This window comes from Cololabis saira, chromosome 4, assembly GCF_033807715.1.
Source record: "Cololabis saira isolate AMF1-May2022 chromosome 4, fColSai1.1, whole genome shotgun sequence".
NCBI lineage: Eukaryota > Metazoa > Chordata > Actinopteri > Beloniformes > Belonidae > Cololabis > Cololabis saira.
In genome coordinates this window covers 10,100,422-10,112,952 of record NC_084590.1, presented here as the reverse complement: position 1 = coordinate 10,112,952, position 12,531 = coordinate 10,100,422, and the positions used below count along the sequence as shown (strand labels likewise).

The 12,531-nt window shown below is 42.4% G+C and overlaps 12 non-coding genes across 12 annotated transcripts; all 12 read right to left on the bottom strand.

Annotated features, from left to right (window-relative positions):
• Positions 1-164: 164 nt before the first annotated feature.
• On the bottom strand, positions 165-236 carry trnap-agg (transfer RNA proline (anticodon AGG)). Its single transcript has one exon. It is a non-coding gene; the product is annotated as a tRNA-Pro (tRNA).
• Positions 237-1,083: 847 nt separating this feature from the next.
• Positions 1,084-1,155, bottom strand: trnap-agg (transfer RNA proline (anticodon AGG)). Its single transcript has one exon. It is a non-coding gene; the product is annotated as a tRNA-Pro (tRNA).
• A 1,763-nt stretch (positions 1,156-2,918) lies between these two features.
• trnap-agg (transfer RNA proline (anticodon AGG)) lies at positions 2,919-2,990 on the bottom strand. Its single transcript has one exon. It is a non-coding gene; the product is annotated as a tRNA-Pro (tRNA).
• Positions 2,991-3,837: 847 nt separating this feature from the next.
• trnap-agg (transfer RNA proline (anticodon AGG)) lies at positions 3,838-3,909 on the bottom strand. Its single transcript has one exon. It is a non-coding gene; the product is annotated as a tRNA-Pro (tRNA).
• An 846-nt stretch (positions 3,910-4,755) lies between these two features.
• trnap-agg (transfer RNA proline (anticodon AGG)) lies at positions 4,756-4,827 on the bottom strand. Its single transcript has one exon. It is a non-coding gene; the product is annotated as a tRNA-Pro (tRNA).
• Positions 4,828-5,673: 846 nt separating this feature from the next.
• On the bottom strand, positions 5,674-5,745 carry trnap-agg (transfer RNA proline (anticodon AGG)). Its single transcript has one exon. It is a non-coding gene; the product is annotated as a tRNA-Pro (tRNA).
• Positions 5,746-6,591: 846 nt separating this feature from the next.
• Positions 6,592-6,663, bottom strand: trnap-agg (transfer RNA proline (anticodon AGG)). Its single transcript has one exon. It is a non-coding gene; the product is annotated as a tRNA-Pro (tRNA).
• Positions 6,664-8,428: 1,765 nt separating this feature from the next.
• Positions 8,429-8,500, bottom strand: trnap-agg (transfer RNA proline (anticodon AGG)). Its single transcript has one exon. It is a non-coding gene; the product is annotated as a tRNA-Pro (tRNA).
• Positions 8,501-9,347: 847 nt separating this feature from the next.
• trnap-agg (transfer RNA proline (anticodon AGG)) lies at positions 9,348-9,419 on the bottom strand. The gene has a single exon. It is a non-coding gene; the product is annotated as a tRNA-Pro (tRNA).
• Positions 9,420-10,266: 847 nt separating this feature from the next.
• On the bottom strand, positions 10,267-10,338 carry trnap-agg (transfer RNA proline (anticodon AGG)). The gene has a single exon. It is a non-coding gene; the product is annotated as a tRNA-Pro (tRNA).
• Positions 10,339-11,184: 846 nt separating this feature from the next.
• trnap-agg (transfer RNA proline (anticodon AGG)) lies at positions 11,185-11,256 on the bottom strand. Its single transcript has one exon. It is a non-coding gene; the product is annotated as a tRNA-Pro (tRNA).
• Positions 11,257-12,100: 844 nt separating this feature from the next.
• On the bottom strand, positions 12,101-12,172 carry trnap-agg (transfer RNA proline (anticodon AGG)). Its single transcript has one exon. It is a non-coding gene; the product is annotated as a tRNA-Pro (tRNA).
• Between the last annotated feature and the right edge of the window lie 359 nt (positions 12,173-12,531).

Here is a 12,531-nt window from a genome sequence, read left to right as displayed (position 1 = left end):
GTGGCAACATTTCAATCGTGGTCTCACAGTGCTGCATTTGACATGGTTGACCATAATACCTTGATAGACCGGTTGAAGAACTGGGTGGGACTTTCTGGCACAGCACTTGCCTGGTTGAATTCCCATGAGTTTTGCTTATTGGAGGGGAAAACTACAATTTACTGGGGCTCGTCCGGGAATTGAACCCGGGACCTCTCGCACCCTAAGCGAGAATCATACTACTAGACCAACGAGCCAGAAAACCCATAACTGGCAACACATAAAATGTTTTTCTAAATTAAAAACCAAAGACCCATGTCACATCATCATCAACATTTAGAAACTCAAGTAGGGCTGTTGACATGTGAGTGTGACTGTGAGACTGTGTTAGATTGGGACGATCTCCATGGAAAAAACATCAATTCGATGACTGACTGCATTACCGAGTAGACTAATTTCTGCAACAAAGTTGAGAAAATCAGACAGTCAGTCAGTGTTTCAATGGTAGACACAGGATATATTCCACCTCTGTGTCCAATGAGAGAAATCTGGACACAATTCTCTCTAATTACTCATAGGAACCTGGCTGACATCATACACCACCTGAATTCCACCACTTGCTGCCTTGATACTCTGGCAACAGGGTTTTTTAAGAGTGTTGCACATTGTATGGCCTCAGGGCTTTCAGACATTTTCAATAAGTCTCAGCTTTCAGGTATTGTTCCTCGGTGCCAGTCTAGAGAGGTCACTTATAAACACCTATAGGCCCGTATAAAACCTCCCCTTTCTTAGTAAAATCATAGAAAAAGCTGTTTTTCAACATGTGTACAAACTCCTAACATTAAATAACTGTTTTGATTTTCTCCAGTCAAGTTTCCACATCCTAGCACTGAGACAGTTCTAGATGAAGTCCGTCATGACATCCGCTCCAATACGGATAGTGGCAACATTTCAATCGTGGTCTCACAGTGCTGCATTTGACATGGTTGACCATAATACCTTGATAGACCGGTTGAAGAACTGGGTGGGACTTTCTGGCACAGCACTTGCCTGGTTGAATTCCCATGAGTTTTGCTTATTGGAGGGGAAAACTACAATTTACTGGGGCTCGTCCGGGAATTGAACCCGGGACCTCTCGCACCCTAAGCGAGAATCATACTACTAGACCAACGAGCCAGAAAACCCATAACTGGCAACACATAAAATGTTTTTCTAAATTAAAAACCAAAGACCCATGTCACATCATCATCAACATTTAGAAACTCAAGTAGGGCTGTTGACATGTGAGTGTGACTGTGAGACTGTGTTAGATTGGGACGATCTCCATGGAAAAAACATCAATTCGATGACTGACTGCATTACCGAGTAGACTAATTTCTGCGACAAAGTTGAGAAAATCAGACAGTCAGTCAGTGTTTCAATGGTAGACACAGGATATATTCCACCTCTGTGTCCAATGAGAGAAATCTGGACACAATTCTCTCTAATTACTCATAGGAACCTGGCTGACATCATACACCACCTGAATTCCACCACTTGCTGCCTTGATACTCTGGCAACAGGGTTTTTTAAGAGTGTTGCACATTGTATGGCCTCAGGGCTTTCAGACATTTTCAATAAGTCTCAGCTTTCAGGTATTGTTCCTCGGTGCCAGTCTAGAGAGGTCACTTATGAACACCTATAGGCCCGTATAAAACCTCCCCTTTCTTAGTAAAATCATAGAAAAAGCTGTTTTTCAACATGTGTACAAACTCCTAACATTAAATAACTGTTTTGATGTTCTCCAGTCAAGTTTCCACATCCTAGCACTGAGACAGTTCTAGATGAAGTCCGTCATGACATCCGCTCCAATACGGATAGTGGCAACATTTCAATCGTGGTCTCACAGTGCTGCATTTGACATGGTTGACCATAATACCTTGATAGACCGGTTGAAGAACTGGGTGGGACTTTCTGGCACAGCACTTGCCTGGTTGAATTCCCATGAGTTTTGCTTATTGGAGGGGAAAACTACAATTTACTGGGGCTCGTCCGGGAATTGAACCCGGGACCTCTCGCACCCTAAGCGAGAATCATACTACTAGACCAATGAGCCAGAAAACCCATAACTGGCAACACATGAGATGTTTTTCTAAATTAAAAACCAAAGACCCATGTCACATCATCAACATTTAGAAACTCAAGTAGGGCTGTTGACATGTGAGTGTGACTGTGAGACTGTGTTAGATTGGGACGATCTCCATGGAAAAAACATCAATTCGATGACTGACTGCATTACCGAGTAGACTAATTTCTGCGACAAAGTTGAGAAAATCAGACAGTCAGTCAGTGTTTCAATGGTAGACACAGGATATATTCCACCTCTGTGTCCAATGAGAGAAATCTGGACACAATTCTCTCTAATTACTCATAGGAACCTGGCTGACATCATACACCACCTGAATTCCACCACTTGCTGCCTTGATACTCTGGCAACAGGGTTTTTTAAGAGTGTTGCACATTGTATGGCCTCAGGGCTTTCAGACATTTTCAATAAGTCCCAGCTTTCAGGTATTGTTCCTCGGTGCCAGTCTAGAGAGGTCACTTATGAACACCTATAAGCCCGTATAAAACCTCCCCTTTCTTAGTAAAATCATAGAAAAAGCTGTTTTTCAACATGTGTACAAACTCCTAACATTAAATAACTGTTTTGATTTTCTCCAGTCAAGTTTCCACATCCTAGCACTGAGACAGTTCTAGATGAAGTCCGTCATGACATCCGCTACAATACGGATAGTGGCAACATTTCAATCGTGGTCTCACAGTGCTGTATTTGACATGGTTGACCATAATACCTTGATAGACCGGTTGAAGAACTGGGTGGGACTTTCTGGCACAGCACTTGCCTGGTTGAATTCCCATGAGTTTTGCTTATTGGAGGGGAAAACTACAATTTACTGGGGCTCGTCCGGGAATTGAACCCGGGACCTCTCGCACCCTAAGCGAGAATCATACTACTAGACCAACGAGCCAGAAAACCCATAACTGGCAACACATAAAATGTTTTTCTAAATTAAAAACCAAAGACCCATGTCACATCATCATCAACATTTAGAAACTCAAGTAGGGCTGTTGACATGTGAGTGTGACTGTGAGACTGTGTTAGATTGGGACGATCTCCATGGAAAAAACATCAATTCGATGACTGACTGCATTACCGAGTAGACTAATTTCTGCAACAAAGTTGAGAAAATCAGACAGTCAGTCAGTGTTTCAATGGTAGACACAGGATATATTCCACCTCTGTGTCCAATGAGAGAAATCTGGACACAATTCTCTCTAATTACTCATAGGAACCTGGCTGACATCATACACCACCTGAATTCCACCACTTGCTGCCTTGATACTCTGGCAACAGGGTTTTTTAAGAGTGTTGCACATTGTATGGCCTCAGGGCTTTCAGACATTTTCAATAAGTCTCAGCTTTCAGGTATTGTTCCTCGGTGCCAGTCTAGAGAGGTCACTTATGAACACCTATAGGCCCGTATAAAACCTCCCCTTTCTTAGTAAAATCATAGAAAAAGCTGTTTTTCAACATGTGTACAAACTCCTAACATTAAATAACTGTTTTGATGTTCTCCAGTCAAGTTTCCACATCCTAGCACTGAGACAGTTCTAGATGAAGTCCGTCATGACATCCGCTCCAATACGGATAGTGGCAACATTTCAATCGTGGTCTCACAGTCCTGCATTTGACATGGTTGACCATAATACCTTGATAGACCAGTTGAAGAACTGGGTGGGACTTTCTGGCACAGCACTTGCCTGGTTGAATTCCTATGAGTTTTGCTTATTGGAGGGGAAAACTACAATTTACTGGGGCTCGTCCGGGAATTGAACCCGGGACCTCTCGCACCCTAAGCGAGAATCATACTACTAGACCAACGACCCAGAAAACCCATAACTGGCAACACATAAAATGTTTTTCTAAATTAAAAACCAAAGACCCATGTCACATCATCATCAACATTTAGAAACTCAAGTAGGGCTGTTGACATGTGAGTGTGACTGTGAGACTGTGTTAGATTGGGACGATCTCCATGGAAAAAACATCAATTCGATGACTGACTGCATTACCGAGTAGACTAATTTCTGCGACAAAGTTGAGAAAATCAGACAGTCAGTCAGTGTTTCAATGGTAGACACAGGATATATTCCACCTCTGTGTCCAATGAGAGAAATCTGGACACAATTCTCTCTAATTACTCATAGGAACCTGGCTGACATCATACACCACCTGAATTCCACCACTTGCTGCCTTGATACTCTGGCAACAGGGTTTTTTAAGAGTGTTGCACATTGTATGGCCTCAGGGCTTTCAGACATTTTCAATAAGTCTCAGCTTTCAGGTATTGTTCCTCGGTGCCAGTCTAGAGAGGTCACTTATGAACACCTATAGGCCCGTATAAAACCTCCCCTTTCATAGTAAAATCATAGAAAAAGCTGTTTTTCAACATGTGTACAAACTCCTAACATTAAATAACTGTTTTGATGTTCTCCAGTCAAGTTTCCACATCCTAGCACTGAGACAGTTCTAGATAAATCCGTCATGACATCCGCTCCAATACGGATAGTGGCAACATTTCAATCGTGGTCTCACAGTGCTGCATTTGACATGGTTGACCATAATACCTTGATAGACCGGTTGAAGAACTGGGTGGGACTTTCTGGCACAGCACTTGCCTGGTTGAATTCCCATGAGTTTTGCTTATTGGAGGGGAAAACTACAATTTACTGGGGCTCGTCCGGGAATTGAACCCGGGACCTCTCGCACCCTAAGCGAGAATCATACTACTAGACCAACGAGCCAGAAAACCCATAACTGGCAACACATAAAATGTTTTTCTAAATTAAAAACCAAAGACCCATGTCACATCATCATCAACATTTAGAAACTCAAGTAGGGCTGTTGACATGTGAGTGTGACTGTGAGACTGTGTTAGATTGGGACGATCTCCATGGAAAAAACATCAATTCGATGACTGACTGCATTACCGAGTAGACTAATTTCTGCGACAAAGTTGAGAAAATCAGACAGTCAGTCAGTGTTTCAATGGTAGACACAGGATATATTCCACCTCTGTGTCCAATGAGAGAAATCTGGACACAATTCTCTCTAATTACTCATAGGAACCTGGCTGACATCATACACCACCTGAATTCCACCACTTGCTGCCTTGATACTCTGGCAACAGGGTTTTTTAAGAGTGTTGCACATTGTATGGCCTCAGGGCTTTCAGACATTTTCAATAAGTCTCAGCTTTCAGGTATTGTTCCTCGGTGCCAGTCTAGAGAGGTCACTTATGAACACCTATAGGCCTGTATAAAACCTCCCCTTTCTTAGTAAAATCATAGAAAAAGCTGTTTTTCAACATGTGTACAAACTCCTAACATTAAATAACTGTTTTGATGTTCTCCAGTCAAGTTTCCACATCCCAACACTGAGACAGTTCTAGATAAATCCGTCATGACATCCGCTCCAATACGGATAGTGGCAACATTTCAATCGTGGTCTCACAGTGCTGCATTTGACATGGTTGACCATAATACCTTGATAGACCGGTTGAAGAACTGGGTGGGACTTTCTGGCACAGCACTTGCCTGGTTGAATTCCTATGAGTTTTGCTTATTGGAGGGGAAAACTACAATTTACTGGGGCTCGTCCGGGAATTGAACCCGGGACCTCTCGCACCCTAAGCGAGAATCATACTACTAGACCAACGAGCCAGAAAACCCATAACTGGCAACACATAAAATGTTTTTCTAAATTAAAAACCAAAGACCCATGTCACATCATCATCAACATTTAGAAACTCAAGTAGGGCTGTTGACATGTGAGTGTGACTGTGAGACTGTGTTAGATTGGGACGATCTCCATGGAAAAAACATCAATTTGATGACTGACTGCATTACCGAGTAGACTAATTTCTGCGACAAAGTTGAGAAAATCAGACAGTCAGTCAGTGTTTCAATGGTAGACACAGGATATATTCCACCTCTGTGTCCAATGAGAGAAATCTGGACACAATTCTCTCTAATTACTCATAGGAACCTGGCTGACATCATACACCACCTGAATTCCACCACTTGCTGCCTTGATACTCTGGCAACAGGGTTTTTTAAGAGTGTTGCACATTGTATGGCCTCAGGGCTTTCAGACATTTTCAATAAGTCTCAGCTTTCAGGTATTGTTCCTCGGTGCCAGTCTAGAGAGGTCACTTATGAACACCTATAAGCCCGTATAAAACCTCCCCTTTCATAGTAAAATCATAGAAAAAGCTGTTTTTCAACATGTGTACAAACTCCTAACATTAAATAACTGTTTTGATGTTCTCCAGTCAAGTTTCCACATCCTAGCACTGAGACAGTTCTAGATAAATCCGTCATGACATCCGCTCCAATACGGATAGTGGCAACATTTCAATCGTGGTCTCACAGTGCTGCATTTGACATGGTTGACCATAATACCTTGATAGACCGGTTGAAGAACTGGGTGGGACTTTCTGGCACAGCACTTGCCTGGTTGAATTCCCATGAGTTTTGCTTATTGGAGGGGAAAACTACAATTTACTGGGGCTCGTCCGGGAATTGAACCCGGGACCTCTCGCACCCTAAGCGAGAATCATACTACTAGACCAACGAGCCAGAAAACCCATAACTGGCAACACATAAAATGTTTTTCTAAATTAAAAACCAAAGACCCATGTCACATCATCATCAACATTTAGAAACTCAAGTAGGGCTGTTGACATGTGAGTGTGACTGTGAGACTGTGTTAGATTGGGACGATCTCCATGGAAAAAACATCAATTCGATGACTGACTGCATTACCGAGTAGACTAATTTCTGCGACAAAGTTGAGAAAATCAGACAGTCAGTCAGTGTTTCAATGGTAGACACAGGATATATTCCACCTCTGTGTCCAATGAGAGAAATCTGGACACAATTCTCTCTAATTACTCATAGGAACCTGGCTGACATCATACACCACCTGAATTCCACCACTTGCTGCCTTGATACTCTGGCAACAGGGTTTTTTAAGAGTGTTGCACATTGTATGGCCTCAGGGCTTTCAGACATTTTCAATAAGTCTCAGCTTTCAGGTATTGTTCCTCGGTGCCAGTCTAGAGATGTCACTTATGAACACCTATAGGCCCGTATAAAACCTCCCCTTTCATAGTAAAATCATAGAAAAAGCTGTTTTTCAACATGTGTACAAACTCCTAACATTAAATAACTGTTTTGATGTTCTCCAGTCAAGTTTCCACATCCTAGCACTGAGACAGTTCTAGATAAATCCGTCATGACATCCGCTCCAATACGGATAGTGGCAACATTTCAATCGTGGTCTCACAGTGCTGCATTTGACATGGTTGACCATAATACCTTGATAGACCGGTTGAAGAACTGGGTGGGACTTTCTGGCACAGCACTTGCCTGGTTGAATTCCCATGAGTTTTGCTTATTGGAGGGGAAAACTACAATTTACTGGGGCTCGTCCGGGAATTGAACCTGGGACCTCTCGCACCCTAAGCGAGAATCATACTAGTAGACCAACGAGCCAGAAAACCCATAACTGGCAACACATAAATTGTTTTTCTAAATTAAAAACCAAAGACCCATGTCACATCATCATCAACATTTAGAAACTCAAGTAGGGCTGTTGACATGTGAGTGTGAATGTGAGACTGTGTTAGATTGGGACGATTTCCATGGAAAAAACATCAATTCGATGACTGACTGCATTACTGAGTAGACTAATTTCTGCGACAAAGTTGAGAAAATCAGACAATCAGTCAGTGTTTCAATGGTAGACACAGGATATATTCCACCTCTGTGTCCAATGAGAGAAATCTGGACACAATTCTCTCTAATTACTCATAGGAACCTGGCTGACATCATACACCACCTGAATTCCACCACTTGCTGCCTTGATACTCTGGCAACAGGGTTTTTTAAGAGTGTTGCACATTGTATGGCCTCAGGGCTTTCAGACATTTTCAATAAGTCTCAGCTTTCAGGTATTGTTCCTCGGTGCCAGTCTAGAGAGGTCACTTATAAACACCTATAGGCCCGTATAAAACCTCCCCTTTCTTAGTAAAATCATAGAAAAAGCTGTTTTTCAACATGTGTACAAACTCCTAACATTAAATAACTGTTTTGATTTTCTCCAGTCAAGTTTCCACATCCTAGCACTGAGACAGTTCTAGATGAAGTCCGTCATGACATCCGCTCCAATACGGATAGTGGCAACATTTCAATCGTGGTCTCACAGTGCTGCATTTGACATGGTTGACCATAATACCTTGATAGACCGGTTGAAGAACTGGGTGGGACTTTCTGGCACAGCACTTGCCTGGTTGAATTCCCATGAGTTTTGCTTATTGGAGGGGAAAACTACAATTTACTGGGGCTCGTCCGGGAATTGAACCCGGGACCTCTCGCACCCTAAGCGAGAATCATACTACTAGACCAACGAGCCAGAAAACCCATAACTGGCAACACATAAAATGTTTTTCTAAATTAAAAACCAAAGACCCATGTCACATCATCATCAACATTTAGAAACTCAAGTAGGGCTGTTGACATGTGAGTGTGACTGTGAGACTGTGTTAGATTGGGACGATCTCCATGGAAAAAACATCAATTCGATGACTGACTGCATTACCGAGTAGACTAATTTCTGCAACAAAGTTGAGAAAATCAGACAGTCAGTCAGTGTTTCAATGGTAGACACAGGATATATTCCACCTCTGTGTCCAATGAGAGAAATCTGGACACAATTCTCTCTAATTACTCATAGGAACCTGGCTGACATCATACACCACCTGAATTCCACCACTTGCTGCCTTGATACTCTGGCAACAGGGTTTTTTAAGAGTGTTGCACATTGTATGGCCTCAGGGCTTTCAGACATTTTCAATAAGTCTCAGCTTTCAGGTATTGTTCCTCGGTGCCAGTCTAGAGAGGTCACTTATGAACACCTATAGGCCCGTATAAAACCTCCCCTTTCTTAGTAAAATCATAGAAAAAGCTGTTTTTCAACATGTGTACAAACTCCTAACATTAAATAACTGTTTTGATTTTCTCCAGTCAAGTTTCCACATCCTAGCACTGAGACAGTTCTAGATGAAGTCCGTCATGACATCCGCTCCAATACGGATAGTGGCAACATTTCAATCGTGGTCTCACAGTGCTGCATTTGACATGGTTGACCATAATACCTTGATAGACCGGTTGAAGAACTGGGTGGGACTTTCTGGCACAGCACTTGCCTGGTTGAATTCCCATGAGTTTTGCTTATTGGAGGGGAAAACTACAATTTACTGGGGCTCGTCCGGGAATTGAACCCGGGACCTCTCGCACCCTAAGCGAGAATCATACTACTAGACCAACGAGCCAGAAAACCCATAACTGGCAACACATAAAATGTTTTTCTAAATTAAAAACCAAAGACCCATGTCACATCATCATCAACATTTAGAAACTCAAGTAGGGCTGTTGACATGTGAGTGTGACTGTGAGACTGTGTTAGATTGGGACGATCTCCATGGAAAAAACATCAATTCGATGACTGACTGCATTACCGAGTAGACTAATTTCTGCAACAAAGTTGAGAAAATCAGACAGTCAGTCAGTGTTTCAATGGTAGACACAGGATATATTCCACCTCTGTGTCCAATGAGAGAAATCTGGACACAATTCTCTCTAATTACTCATAGGAACCTGGCTGACATCATACACCACCTGAATTCCACCACTTGCTGCCTTGATACTCTGGCAACAGGGTTTTTTAAGAGTGTTGCACATTGTATGGCCTCAGGGCTTTCAGACATTTTCAATAAGTCTCAGCTTTCAGGTATTGTTCCTCGGTGCCAGTCTAGAGAGGTCACTTATGAACACCTATAGGCCCGTATAAAACCTCCCCTTTCTTAGTAAAATCATAGAAAAAGCTGTTTTTCAACATGTGTACAAACTCCTAACATTAAATAACTGTTTTGATGTTCTCCAGTCAAGTTTCCACATCCTAGCACTGAGACAGTTCTAGATGAAGTCCGTCATGACATCCGCTCCAATACGGATAGTGGCAACATTTCAATCGTGGTCTCACAGTCCTGCATTTGACATGGTTGACCATAATACCTTGATAGACCAGTTGAAGAACTGGGTGGGACTTTCTGGCACAGCACTTGCCTGGTTGAATTCCTATGAGTTTTGCTTATTGGAGGGGAAAACTACAATTTACTGGGGCTCGTCCGGGAATTGAACCCGGGACCTCTCGCACCCTAAGCGAGAATCATACTACTAGACCAACGAGCCAGAAAACCCATAACTGGCAACACATAAAATGTTTTTCTAAATTAAAAACCAAAGACCCATGTCACATCATCATCAACATTTAGAAACTCAAGTAGGGCTGTTGACATGTGAGTGTGACTGTGAGACTGTGTTAGATTGGGACGATCTCCATGGAAAAAACATCAATTCGATGACTGACTGCATTACCGAGTAGACTAATTTCTGCGACAAAGTTGAGAAAATCAGACAGTCAGTCAGTGTTTCAATGGTAGACACAGGATATATTCCACCTCTGTGTCCAATGAGAGAAATCTGGACACAATTCTCTCTAATTACTCATAGGAACCTGGCTGACATCATACACCACCTGAATTCCACCACTTGCTGCCTTGATACTCTGGCAACAGGGTTTTTTAAGAGTGTTGCACATTGTATGGCCTCAGGGCTTTCAGACATTTTCAATAAGTCTCAGCTTTCAGGTATTGTTCCTCGGTGCCAGTCTAGAGAGGTCACTTATGAACACCTATAGGCCCGTATAAAACCTCCCCTTTCATAGTAAAATCATAGAAAAAGCTGTTTTTCAACATGTGTACAAACTCCTAACATTAAATAACTGTTTTGATGTTCTCCAGTCAAGTTTCCACATCCTAGCACTGAGACAGTTCTAGATAAATCCGTCATGACATCCGCTCCAATACGGATAGTGGCAACATTTCAATCGTGGTCTCACAGTGCTGCATTTGACATGGTTGACCATAATACCTTGATAGACCGGTTGAAGAACTGGGTGGGACTTTCTGGCACAGCACTTGCCTGGTTGAATTCCCATGAGTTTTGCTTATTGGAGGGGAAAACTACAATTTACTGGGGCTCGTCCGGGAATTGAACCCGGGACCTCTCGCACCCTAAGCGAGAATCATACTACTAGACCAACGAGCCAGAAAACCCATAACTGGCAACACATGAGATGTTTTTCTAAATTAAAAACCAAAGACCCATGTCACATCATCAACATTTAGAAACTCAAGTAGGGCTGTTGACATGTGAGTGTGACTGTGAGACTGTGTTAGATTGGGACGATCTCCAGGGAAAAAACATCAATTCGATGACTGACTGCATTACCGAGTAGACTAATTTCTGCGACAAAGTTGAGAAAATCAGACAGTCAGTCAGTGTTTCAATGGTAGACACAGGATATATTCCACCTCTGTGTCCAATGAGAGAAATCTGGACACAATTCTGTCTAATTACTCATAGGAACCCGGCTGACATCATACACCACCTGAATTCCACCACTTGCTGCCTTGATACTCTGACAACAGGGTTTTTTAAGAGTGTTGCACATTGTATGGCCTCAGGGCTTTCAGACATTTTCAATAAGTCCCAGCTTTCAGGTATTGTTCCTCGGTGCCAGTCTAGAGAGGTCACTTATGAACACCTATAAGCCCGTATAAAACCTCCCCTTTCTTAGTAAAATCATAGAAAAAGCTGTTTTTCAACATGTGTACAAACTCCTAACATTAAATAACTGTTTTGATTTTCTCCAGTCAAGTTTCCACATCCTAGCACTGAGACAGTTCTAGATGAAGTCCGTCATGACATCCGCTCCAATACGGATAGTGGCAACATTTCAATCGTGGTCTCACAGTGCTGTATTTGACATGGTTGACCATAATACCTTGATAGACCGGTTGAAGAACTGGGTGGGACTTTCTGGCACAGCACTTGCCTGGTTGAATTCCCATGAGTTTTGCTTATTGGAGGGGAAAACTACAATTTACTGGGGCTCGTCCGGGAATTGAACCCGGGACCTCTCGCACCCTAAGCGAGAATCATACTACTAGACCAACGAGCCAGAAAACCCATAACTGGCAACACATAAAATGTTTTTCTAAATTAAAAACCAAAGACCCATGTCACATCATCATCAACATTTAGAAACTCAAGTAGGGCTGTTGACATGTGAGTGTGACTGTGAGACTGTGTTAGATTGGGACGATCTCCATGGAAAAAACATCAATTCGATGACTGACTGCATTACCGAGTAGACTAATTTCTGCAACAAAGTTGAGAAAATCAGACAGTCAGTCAGTGTTTCAATGGTAGACACAGGATATATTCCACCTCTGTGTCCAATGAGAGAAATCTGGACACAATTCTCTCTAATTACTCATAGGAACCTGGCTGACATCATACACCACCTGAATTCCACCA